Raw genomic sequence first — 12,535 nt, 5'->3', positions numbered from 1 at the left:
AACAGAAGCATTCTGGGATTCAAGAAATCTTGATAATTTAATTGGATTACAAAAGAGAGGAAAAGTCTAACTCTACTCATTGAGAAAGAGTGTCCAGACCAAGGCTTAATTGCAGAAACTTTCAATTTCTCTCTCTCTCTCTCTCTCTCTCTCATTTTGCTCTCTGAAACCACAAACAAGAACATTTCAGAGAAAGTTTTTGACTGGTTATTTTTAGGGCTTAAAGCAGCTGGATAAAATGGCTAGCTCTCTTTATTTTTAATAATTATTTGCCCTAGAATGTTGTAAAATGAAGAATTCCTCCAAGAACCTAGGCTCACTGCCTGCTTATTGCTCTAACTGAAGAATGCATGGAGCAACTCTGGCATGGGCGTCTGAGACAGCACTCCGTGGATGACATCAGAAAACAAAGGGCCGCAGAATAATAGGAATTAGAAAACAAGGCCAAAGGGGATGCAGTGATCACACATCACTCTAACAGCAATGAGAGAGTGAATCCTTAGAGAACTGATCACCACTAAACCACTTTAAAGTGTAGAAGGGGTATATATTGCTTTCTCAAAGAAAAAGAATATTCTCCCCAAATCTTATTAATAAATAATAGAAATTCAAATGTTAATTATAATCTAGAACATTTATATTTCTTTCTAGGAGATACTGTACTGTTCTAGTTCACCTGTTTGGCTCATTTAATGGTATTGGAAATGTTAATGGTATCAGAACTAATTTAAAATAAGCTTCAGCAAATAGGCCTTAGTTTATACATTGAACTTCATTCTAATTTATATCCTAGCTCCATTAGACAGCTTTTCTCATCCAATCCAAATCAGGTAATTTATAAAGAAATTTACTGCAGAAAGCATATCATTTTAAAAAATTCATAAAGCAAATAAAATGAAACCTAAAAATCTGTAAACTAGTATCACAGGGGATGAAGTATATGCAGATATCTAAAAACAAAAAGCAAATTTGAGTGGCAGTGCAGCTTTGGTATTGTTAAGTCTTCAAATTTATTAATGCAGGATTATTCAACCAGAATAGCACATTCTTAGCCTGGAAAACAGGGAAAGAATGTATACTATACAAATAGCAAAATGTGAGAATATACAAAAATAATCTTCAAGCACTACAAATTATCACTGGGAGCAATTTCAAAGTTCAATTCTTAAAATATATTTGACTTATATATTAACATATATATTGACATATATATTAAGAACTATTAATAGAGTTTTCCCTGGGGTAAGATTATTGGGAATTTTAATTTCCAACATTGTTTCTATAATATAAAAATGATCATTAAAGTTTAAAACACAGGTTTGGATTAGAAAATATAAATGGGTTTCTGTATTCTATAGGACAGACTAGGAATGGAGCCTGAAAGGGATAATGGATAAACAGTTACAAATTTACTTTGGGAGATTTCAAAGCTGTCACTGTGTTAATACAGCACTAAGTCTAAAACAGGGGATTCTCCAAGTTGCTTAGAAATTGTTTTAATCGATCTTCCTCTCCATTCTGGATTCCTGTGTCTCTTAGAGGATGACTATAATTAAATATCGCATTTTCTTTTTTAGCCTAATAATCAGTTTGGTTAATTTTTTGTATTCTTTTACCCCAACTAAATGACTGAGTGCTTGGGAATCACATGGACAAGGGCTTAGGGCACAAGTTATGGGTAGCTGTTTTCCACTGGGGTTGGCTGGAGAATGAAGGGGAAGGAAAGATTCTCCCCTTTCCACTGAAGACTAATATTTTATATGTCCCACTAGTGGCACTTGGTAAACAGGCTACATTTTAATGAACCATTTTTTCAATGTCCTAGCACCTTTTAGGCCAGTCAGCACTAGTTTACTGTCTGCCCTCAATTTTAATGGTGTCAGAACTGGTCCAAAATAAGATTCAGAGAACAGGCCTTAGTTTATACATTAGCTTGTAAGAAGTCACAGCGCCAGTGAAAGCACTCCTGTGGACACATAGTGAAGCTGGGGTCAGGGACAGGACCAGGGCCACATCTAGGGCCTTTGAAATACATTATCCCCTGGCTTAAAGATTTTATTTGTTCTGTCAGATTTTTAAAAATTTATTTGAGTCCAATGTTATTATCTCTGTCCTATTTAAAATTCAGATATTCTAGTATTATAATTAAATGTTTTTTTCCTTACATTCCATCAACTGCTCAAAAGTATGATATATTTTGGTTTGTTATACAAGGGGACTTCAAAAAGTTTGTGGAAAATGGAATTCAAAGATGAAAATTAAAAAACAGGAACTGTACTTCTCAACATAAACATCAAGTTCAAGACACATTTATAAGTGATGTTACCAGCCATTTAGTTCATCCCTAAGAAACTGAGCATCCTGGGAATTCAACCACATCAGTGTAGTCTTTTTTACACTATTAGCTGAAGAAAAATTGATGCCCTTTACAGATTTTGTTTTTGTTTTTGTTTTCTGAGTCAGGGTCTTGCTCTGTTGCCCAGGCTGGAGTGCAGTGGCATGATCATGGCTCACTGCAGTGTCAATTTCCTGGGCTCAAGTGATCCTCCCACCTCAGCCTCCTGGTAGCTAGGACTACAGGCACATGCCACATGACTGGCTAATTTTTGTATTTTTTGTAGAGATGAGGTCTTGCCATGTTGCCCAGGCTGGTTTCGAATTCCTGAGCTCAAGTGATCTTACTGTCTCAGCCTCCCAAGTTGCTGGGATTATAGGTGTAAGCCACCATGCCTAGCCTTACAGATTTTTTAAGATTAGAAAATAAAAAGAAGTAAGAGGAGCCAAATCATGACTGTGAGGTGGATGCCTAATGATTTCCAATCAAAACTCTTGAAAAATTGTCCTTTGTTGATGAAAGCAATGAGCAGGAACGTTGTCATGGTAAAGAAGGATTCTCTAGGAAAGAGGAAAGCTTTCTTGGGAAATTTTCTGTTAAACTTTCATCTAACTTTCTCGAAGTACCTTTATAATAAGAAGATGTTACTGTTCTTTGACCCTTCCTAAAGTCAACAAGCCAAATGCCTTGAGCATCCCCCCAAAAATGTTGCCAAGAACTTTGTTCTTGACCTGTCTACTTTTGCTTTGGCTGGACCACAGCCACCTCTTGGTAGCCATTGCTTTGATTGTGCTTTGTCTTCAGAATTGCATTGGTAAAGCCAGGTGCCATCTCCTGTTACAGTTCTTTGAAGAAATCCTTTAGGATCTTGATCCCACTTGTTTAAAATTTCTGTTGAAAGCTCTGCTCTTGTCTGCAGCTGATCTGGGTGCAACAATTTTGACACTCATCAGGTGGAAAATTTGCTCAACTTTTTTCAGCCAGAATTGTGTAAGCTGACCCAGTTGAGATGTCTATGGTATGGGCTATTGTTTCTGCTTTTAACCATAGATCCTTTTCAATTATGGCACAAGCAAGATGAAATTTTTCCTCAAAAAATTTAATTTTTGAGGAAATGGATGGTCTGTGCCTGCAGGCTTCATCTTCAACATTGTCTCATCTGTTTTTAAAACAAGTTATCCATTTGTAAACTGCTGATTTATTTGGGGCATTGTCCCCATAAACTTTTTGCAAAGCATCCATAATTTCACCATTCTTCTACCCAAGCTTCACCGTACATTTGATGTTTGTTCTTGCTTCAATTTCAGTAGAATTCGTGCTGCTCTGATAGGGTCTCTTTTGAAACTGATGTCTTACCCTTCATAGTGCCTCAAACTAGATCCTGTTCAGACATGTTATAACACATTCATATGAGCTTATTTTGTGGCCAAAAATTTTGAAATCCATGCATAATTTTTTCATAATACAGATTTTTCAAGAACTTTTTGAAGACCCCTCTCATATTTAGGCCATTATTTTCTTATGGAGTTTTTGAACGTTTAATTTTGGTGAGGGGGTGGTATAGAGATAGTGCATTTCTGTATATTTGTTCTTTTTCTGACTTTCCTAATTACCTTTCTTTTGTCCTGCAGAGAAAAAAAATGCCTTCACAATTAACAATTTCTAGCTTCTTAGTAATTTTATCTTTGAGTTAAATCAATTTATATTCTTTGTTTTACATTTTCTGAAACTGGGGACTATTTTTGATTTGATGACAATATGGGAACTCTTTGTAATTGACCTCAATGAATTGTTTCCAGTGTTTCTTATATCTCAAATCCTTTTCTTAATTTTCATGATGGTTTGGCCAGAGTACACCGTCAGGTGACTTCTTCACAAAGGGTGAGTAGAAGATAAACTTCTGAAGTTCTTGAATTTCTGAGATTGTCTTTACTTTGACCTTATCATTTAAAGACATCTTGACTGGGTATGGAATTCCAGTTTGAAACATTACCTCTCAAAATTTGAAAGGATTGCTCCATTGTCTCTGCAGTGGTACTGATGAGAAATCAGAGCTACTGCGGTTTTTTTTTTTACATGTCTATGACCACATTTCCCTTTCTAGAAGACTTTAGGCTCTTTGAAGAAGATTTATGTCTCTATTCAGCTCTATGAAATTGTCTTTGTTCATTTACTTGATAATTTCCTCCATTTTCTAATTTTTCTCCTTTTAGAATTTATGTTAAGGATATTTAGCCTCCTGAGTTGTTCTTCTATGTTTTTCTGTTGAAGAGATCTCTTAGATCTCTTAAACCTTATCTTCCAGGTTTACAATAGGACTTCAGAAAATTGTTTTTGTAATCCTGTTTGTAATATGCAAAGCTCTGCCTTAATTTCTAAGTGTTCTCATTGATAAAATGTGATTCGTTGAGCTTAGGTATAAAAAGAGGTACTGTTTAAGGTAATAGAGTTGTAAACTATTCTATTTTAATAAAGAAACTTAGTTTCAAAGTACTCTCTTTGTTATACTATTTTAAGTAAAATAATTTTAAATGTTAAATATTTAAAATGAATGAATTCCCTTCCCTCATTTAAGAGTCTTCATAAAGTCCTCGCAGTTTTCATACTGTTCTTCTTATATTTTTATCCATTGAAATCAACCTTGCCATTTATAGTTCATGTAAAATTATTAGTAGAAATTAATCTCTGCTTAAGAAAGAGGCAAGTCAGTATGCTAAATTCAGATTTTGTTCTACAGCACTTAGTTTGATACATATCATAACATTGGGAAGTATATTTTACAGGTGAGAAACAGCCTGTGAGATGGCAAGTGACTTGCACAACAAGTGTGTTAAAGGCAGGACTTGCACCCAGGTCTACCTGACTTGGAAAGTTCATGCCTCCCCCAAAACACTACACTGCAAAGAGAAGGGGAAGTTTCAGTGTCATGAAAGTTTAAGGTGAATATTTTGCCTGTGAAACATGTACTCTTGTGATACAAACAAACAAACTGTAGAGGGAAAAAAGAAACAAAAACAAAAACCTCACAACAGCATAACTGTACAACTCTGAGCCTATTTATGCAAACATCTTCAAATGAATCCAAGCAACCCTATTGTTTATTGAATGCCATGTCTTTGTAGAATACTTACGAAAAGAGAAGACAGATTCTTGCTTATTTGTAATGGTCATATTTTCCAGCTTTGATATTTAGCATTAGAAACTTGTTTTATTGGCTTTATTTTGCAGTACTGTATCATTCTCCATGACATCTAGAATGAATAATTAAACAGGTAACTGTGAAACACTACAGAAATTAATTTTAAGAGGACAAATGGGATCAGGGAACACAGCATACACTGCATTTTACTGAAAACACCTTCAGCCATTACACTAAATAATCCATGTCACACCCTCTGGTAATTTCCAGGGTGATTTCCTTTTGCCAGGATGAGTTATTTCTGCCTCTACTTGCAGTACAACATACCAGGGATATGCATTAATGGTGAGTTTACTTTTTCAAAACAGGAGGAGAACAGTTAAAGATTCTAAGGAAATCTGCCAAATTGCTGGCACTTTGCTCTGACATTCATTCTTAATAGTGGCGGAGAGAGCTGGGGGCAGCCCCTGGCTTTATGGCTATTTAGGTGATGGCTCTTGACAGAGCAGGAGCGCAGGCAGTAGGGGAGAGCCGGAGAAGGTTGGAGTGGGGAAGGAGCTAGCTCAGTCACTTGAGTGGAGAGGGCTAAGCTTTATAGAGGCTATGGCAGATACGATGCTACATGTGTGTCCATATTTTTTTCCTCATCAGCACCAGGAAAATTACATTGCCTAGGACAATTAATTACGTGTCCTCTACCCACATTCCACCAGCCAGAAGTTAGTCATGGAGCCCCACCTTACATTGAGGTGGGGCTTCAATGGCTAACTTCTGGCTGGTGGAATGTGGGTATGAGACACAAATACTTTTTTTAGAACTGGCCATAAAATAACCTGAGTGACCTGTTCTCCAGCGTCCCTCCTGTCTCCCTTTCACTTCCAGCCTACCCAGAGTGAGCAGCCAGAAGCAAGGTGCGTGTGCCTCCAAGATGTCAGTGGAGCCACAGAATGCAAGGACCCCAGAATTCCGAGCCATATCTCAGAAAAGAGCCTCCCAAGAGAGCTGCCTGACCAGAAACATTCACATTGGTCTTTGCATAATAGTGAGAATTTGGAGTTGTTTATTAAAACCCTTAGCCAATTTTGTCAAATATAGAGTCTAAAACATTACTCATAATGGTGTGATGCACAACTCTCTGGGACATACTTTCCAGGTTTGCTGAATCTTACTAAAGTGAACGTTCTTCTCCAAATTCCTTAAAGAATAAAGACAACAGATTAGCAGCATGCTTCAGCGTACTTAGAATGTCATTTTAAGAACTAAAAAGAAGTCTCATGCTTCCAGGCATGGCCAAGGTGATATCATGTGTACTTAAAAAGTGAATAAATACCTGGGCTATCTGGGGTTCTAGACACTAATTCTACCCAAACGAGTGGCAAAAGGCAGCACAAACCCAGTCAAAGGGGGGTCCTGAAATGTAAGAATCAAATCAAGAAAAAACTCACATGGTAACTTCAAAAACACAATGAAATTTGTAAGTGAACGTTTCTTACAGGGCTCTTATTACTTCCTTCTCTCACCTCTGCACTTTGCCATTTTTTCTCTTGTTCTGCACTTCCTGCACACATGTGCTGTCCAGCAACATGAAACCAGCTCTTCCTACAAATAATGATCCTTAGAAGGCCAAGATCTGGAACGGTATTCTCCCCTTTCATAAAGGTTTTTGAGCCTTGTGATGGGAGTGAACAACTCTCTCTAGCTGTTTGCTTAAACCTGTTGTTCTTCCCATTTTCCTCAGTCCTTCTGTTCACTGTAATTTATAACTTCATAGTTGTAAATATGGATTACATCTTTCTCGCTTAAGAACTATTATGCCTGACCCACTTTTTTCTCTAACGCCTGCTACTCATGCTTTGTTTGTTGCTTGTGTGCCTGCTGATTAATTGATTCACCTCTGCTGAAGACTGCCAGACACAGCCTGGGTGGATGCAGATCCTTTAGCCTGTTTTCCCAATGCTAGCAGATTTCCAGTTATCCTGGTCCTGGCTTCCTCCCAGTTTGGTACTCAGGGTTCCTGTGCTGAGACTCCTAGTAAGGTTGCATCTCATGTACCAGGTTTGAGGTAATGGGGTGCCTCCTTGGAAATGAAATGACTACATTAGGTGGTCTCTATGGAGATGAGTAACTGCAGGATTTGCCCACCCTGCCATAGATCCTCCTCATGGTGTTTACAAAGCTGTCTTATTTCCTTCAGAATCTTACTCTCTTCACAACCCCTGTTCATAAAACTTGAGCATATGAGGAGTACAAACCAAGATTCACGTAGTTCTGGCCTCACTTAATAACTATAAACATTACCTGTCTATAGTGTATTGAGCACCTACTGTGTTTAAGGGCCACTGTTGGCCTTGGGAGGCTTAGGATGAATAATGATTTTATGATATGTAAATAAAGAAAAATAATATTTATTGAGTATTTTCAAATTTTCCAGAAACTCTGAAAGTCATTATTCCCAATTTGCAGATAATAAAACAGATTCAGAGTGTTTAAGTATATATAGAAGTTTATATAGCCACTAATTAAGAAATTAGGGGTAAAACTGAATTCTAGCTACATCCAAGAAATGCTACAATGCTCACAAAGGCCTTCACCTAAGCAAATTTAAGGTAAGGTTATGACTTTCTTGGCCCTTCCATTTAAATCTTATGCTTCAGAAACACTTTTTATTAGAACAAATAATAGTGTTTCTGATCACTAATATCTCAGAAAGTATTCAATACTTTCAATGATCATAATGTTCCTAGAAACCAAGTAAAATAAAATTTATATATCTTTTTATTATATCTGTGCAAAAAGTACACATAATCTAGTGGATAACATAATTCAGACATCTTGAAAGTGTTTTATAAGTTCCATCTTAGAATTTACATTACCCAAGATTAATTGTAGCATGTTTTTTTTTAAAAAGCAACTTTGGAAGCAAGCAAAATAGATCCCACATCTTTAAAAAGGAGGCTTTTATTCTCTCATTTAAATGTATGTTTTGTTCAATTTAGAAAGAGATAAATATAGGATTCAAAGAATGTTTAAGGAAATGAATCAAATTACTTAGACATAGAAAATTGTAAATTTTTGTAAGTGAACATGAAAAATTTGAAACTTCTAAAGGGGGTATTCATGGCAGACCCAAGAAAGGTAATAAATACCTCATTAGACCATGAAAAATGACCGGTTATTCCTTCTCCAAAAGATTGTTGAATACCTATTTTTCTGAGACTAGGGTAAATATATGAAATTATACCTCATAGGTTTAGTCATGGTCTGTTTCAGAGTTATTATTCTATGAAAGCTCATTAAGTAATATCAATACTAGATTTTGTATTTTTCTAGATCTTTCTTCCAAGTTAAAGTGTTTGCATGTATATATCAGAATGTGTGTGCTCTAGAACACCTATGTATGAAGATGTATAATTTTCCCGAAGGGTGATTTTTTTTCATATATGTGAAGGAATTTTCTGTTTCTTTTACATTTTCCTAAATAAAATGGAAAAAAGGAATTTCCTGGAAAATGCGATAGATCAGTGACCTATTAACTTTTCTTTTAGAGTATATTCCACAGAGCAACCAGCTTCAGAATTTCTATTTTCCAAACAAAAGATGTTTTGAATCAAAGAATTTTTTAAAAGCCTTCACTCAATGAGGTATAAAATTCCCTATTAAAGCATATTTGATATTTTGCTTTGAAAGTTTTTTATTAAAAAACTGTCTTCCCTAAGTAGAAACAATGCATGTTAGCCAACCACAGTACTTTAAATCATCTTTCATCTGAGCTTATGGTAGGGATGCTAAGAGGATTCTGTTCCAAAGCACATTGGATCTCAAGCATCAAATAAATCTCCAACTACACATGAACCTAAAGGAAAGGCCCACCGCCAGTCCTTCCTATGTACACAGTGGCTTCTCACAAATCAGTAGATAGCCTTAAGCTTAATATTGGATGGCATGCCCTACTTGCTGTCAAAATTTCCAAGGCTTTCATAACAATTACTGGAGATCCACTATGCAGTCAGAATTCCACTTTCTTTAGGGTACACTCACAAAGCAAATGGAAGAGGTAAGTTATTGGCAAAGAACTTTGCACGGCTATTTTCTTCACTATCCCCAATCTGGAGACAAACAGAAGGCATCTGTCTTCAAAATTGCTGTCTCCATAGTGCTTCATGCTTTCCTAATCTCTATATTGGACTGCAGCAATCTCTTCTGCGGGGGCCAGCTCGGAGGACCCGCTAGGGCAGAACAGAGGCCACACACAAGCCATTTGAAATGCGCGAAAGCCATGCCGTGCCTTGCAAGCTGCACTGGTTACATATTTACTTCAAAATGAAGTCAAGCTGATGTGGTCCAAAAGGCCCTCTATTACATAAATTCTAGTTTCCTTAGAAATTGACCATCTTCATGCAGCTCAGCTGGTGTGCTGCTGCTAATAGTCCCTGCATTTATATTTCAGGGACATGAAGGAGCAGTGGGCCTGAACTGTTATTTCCCACCTGTTTCAATCCATATATTTTTCTGGACTAGTTCAGAGTCTTTTGTATGAAAATCACGTCTCCACCCATATTGTTTAATATACCAGTGGATTAAAATGTACTATTATTATAGTTTTATGACTCTAACTAGTTTGAATGTTTAAAATGAGGTTAAGTTATAAGTCATACTATTTCATTGCAGTAAAAAGTACTGTGTGAATGCATCAAATCACTGTTTTCTTAACTGTTCATGGATGAACTTAATATATGGATACTTAGTTCAAGACAGCAGAGGGTTGGGAAGCAATCTTATGCATCAAAAAGAAAGGGCTGAAGTTTTGTTCAGAATTCATTTACACAGTCGTAACATAATAAAATAATGCCAAAATGAAATATCTGTCTCACCTCCTTCAGAGCAGCTGTTGTTTTCCATCTAGTGTTTCTTAGAATTTTTTTTTGGATCTTTGTTACCATAGGAGAAAACTGTAATGTGTTAAAATTTCAGGTGTATATTCTCAGCCAAAAGAGTGATTTAAAATGGGGCCTTGTCAACATATGTATAAACCATTATGCCTGCTGTTATCCTAGGAGAAATTAATACATACAGAAGGCTTGGATATTTTAACAAAGTTTATGTAAACATAATTCTTTAAATCCTACACAATCAATTTAAATTCGCTACTAATGAGGCTGGGTTGCTACCATTTGAAATAAATGAGGTCATGGTGAACCGATGGCCATTGTAGTAGGAAGAAAAGCAGTTCCTAGAAAGGTATCCGTATTTTTCAGAGGATAAAATAACAACAGTGAGGATTTATTGATTTCTCATCCATGCAAAGATAACTAAGAGTCAGGGTGAAGCTGTTTTGAGCAGCTTCACAATATTACAGAACAACTTTTATTTTTTAAAGAAACACTGCACCATATTGCAAATAGAGATACAAAGAAGAACTACAGTTCCAATTAGGACAAAATCAGCCACTCCAGGCAATAAAACAACAGGAGGCATCACAATATTGATACCTGAGAAATACTGCCACTTGTTATCTAACCATATCGCTCACTCAAAACATTACCCAGGAGAATCAGAGCCGGTCTAAACACTTCAGAAACCATCCAGAACCTTATGGCACACTATCCTTTCAGACCTCAGGAGTAAAAGTTAGCCAGGGCCTACTGACATACTAAAATGATTTATTATCATGGCTGAACTAATGCATTCTGCTCTACAACTCTCCCAGCAGTCCAGGGGAGAGGCTGCGTTTATTACCTACAGTACATAATGCCCGCTGAAGAGCTCTGTATTATTCATAAGACTGCCTTTTTTGTGCCATCATAATGCTGATAAATTATGAAAAAATGCATATTTTATTTCAATTTATAACATATTGTTGTATACACATCAATACATCACGTTGCAGCAGGCGGAGCAAGTATTATTGCTGACAGCTGTTGACATGCTTCAATAAAGCCCAAACAAAGGGGCTTCGCCGATAATCCTAAGTCACAACTAGCATTCCAAACAAAAGGCCACTTCTTTCTCTCATAATATTTAGAGGAGATTTGAAGAAATGTCAGTGCTACATAAGGGATAAACTTTGGTGAAAGTCCTGGGAAATATGTTTAATTTTCTACCCAAATTCACTGAAGGGGGTTGGGGAGTTTACACTAAACAATAAGGCTTCTGTCGAAACTGTAGATCCTCAAGTAAAGAACAGGAAGTCTAATTTATGAAAGGAGAGTTCTTCTCAGAGTTTTCTATTTGATTAGGTTGCTTTCTCTTTCTTTTCTTGCCTAGATGGTGAAATGCCTAACTCTAAAAACACACTCTGAGCAGAAGGGCCTAAAAGAAGGCGAGAGATTTTCTATCAACTCTGACTTCCTCTGCAGTTTGCAGTTCTGCAAGTTATTTTCACATTAAAGTAGTCAAACTGCATAGACAAATGATATTCCGATCTTTGCAAACAAATTTAGTAATTTCCTATTTTAACTCCATATACAAAGGAATAGTTTAAATGTAATGAGTGAAAGCTAATTTGGGTAGAATTGATACTTTTAATAAGGGCAAGTTTCTTTTAGACACCAAGAATTCACTTGATACAATTTTGAGCTAAAAATGATCTTAGAGCTCATCCATTTAGCTAGTTCATTTTACAAGTTAGAAATCTGAGCTCATGAAAAGTTTTCTCTAGGCTATGCCTCTAGCAGAACCATGACTATGGCTATAGCAGAACCATGATTAGAACTCGGGTCTGTCTCTTTCTAACTTAGTCTTTCTGTTATTCCCAGTGAACCTTCTGGAGTTTAAATTGCAGTTTTATATAGAAGATTTTTGAATGATTTAAATAATGCTTGGGTACAATGATCTATTTCTGCATATCACTACATCAAAAGATGTTGCTGGCTGGGGTCCTCTGATGACATTAGTTAGAATGAGAAGGCTACAAAAGCTACCTTGATGTGTTTTTATGTCTAAGGAAGAAAACTGTACTGATTAAAAAAATAAAAACAAGTGGTGTCAATTCCAAGCCTAGGTAACATAAAGACCATGAAAAGAAGGTGTGAAAAATTAAATGATTAACATAGAAAAATATC

Source organism: Nomascus leucogenys, chromosome 11, assembly GCF_006542625.1.
Source record: "Nomascus leucogenys isolate Asia chromosome 11, Asia_NLE_v1, whole genome shotgun sequence".
Taxonomy (NCBI): domain Eukaryota; kingdom Metazoa; phylum Chordata; class Mammalia; order Primates; family Hylobatidae; genus Nomascus; species Nomascus leucogenys.
The sequence above is the reverse complement of the archived record's forward strand: the minus strand, read 5'-3'. Positions refer to the sequence as shown.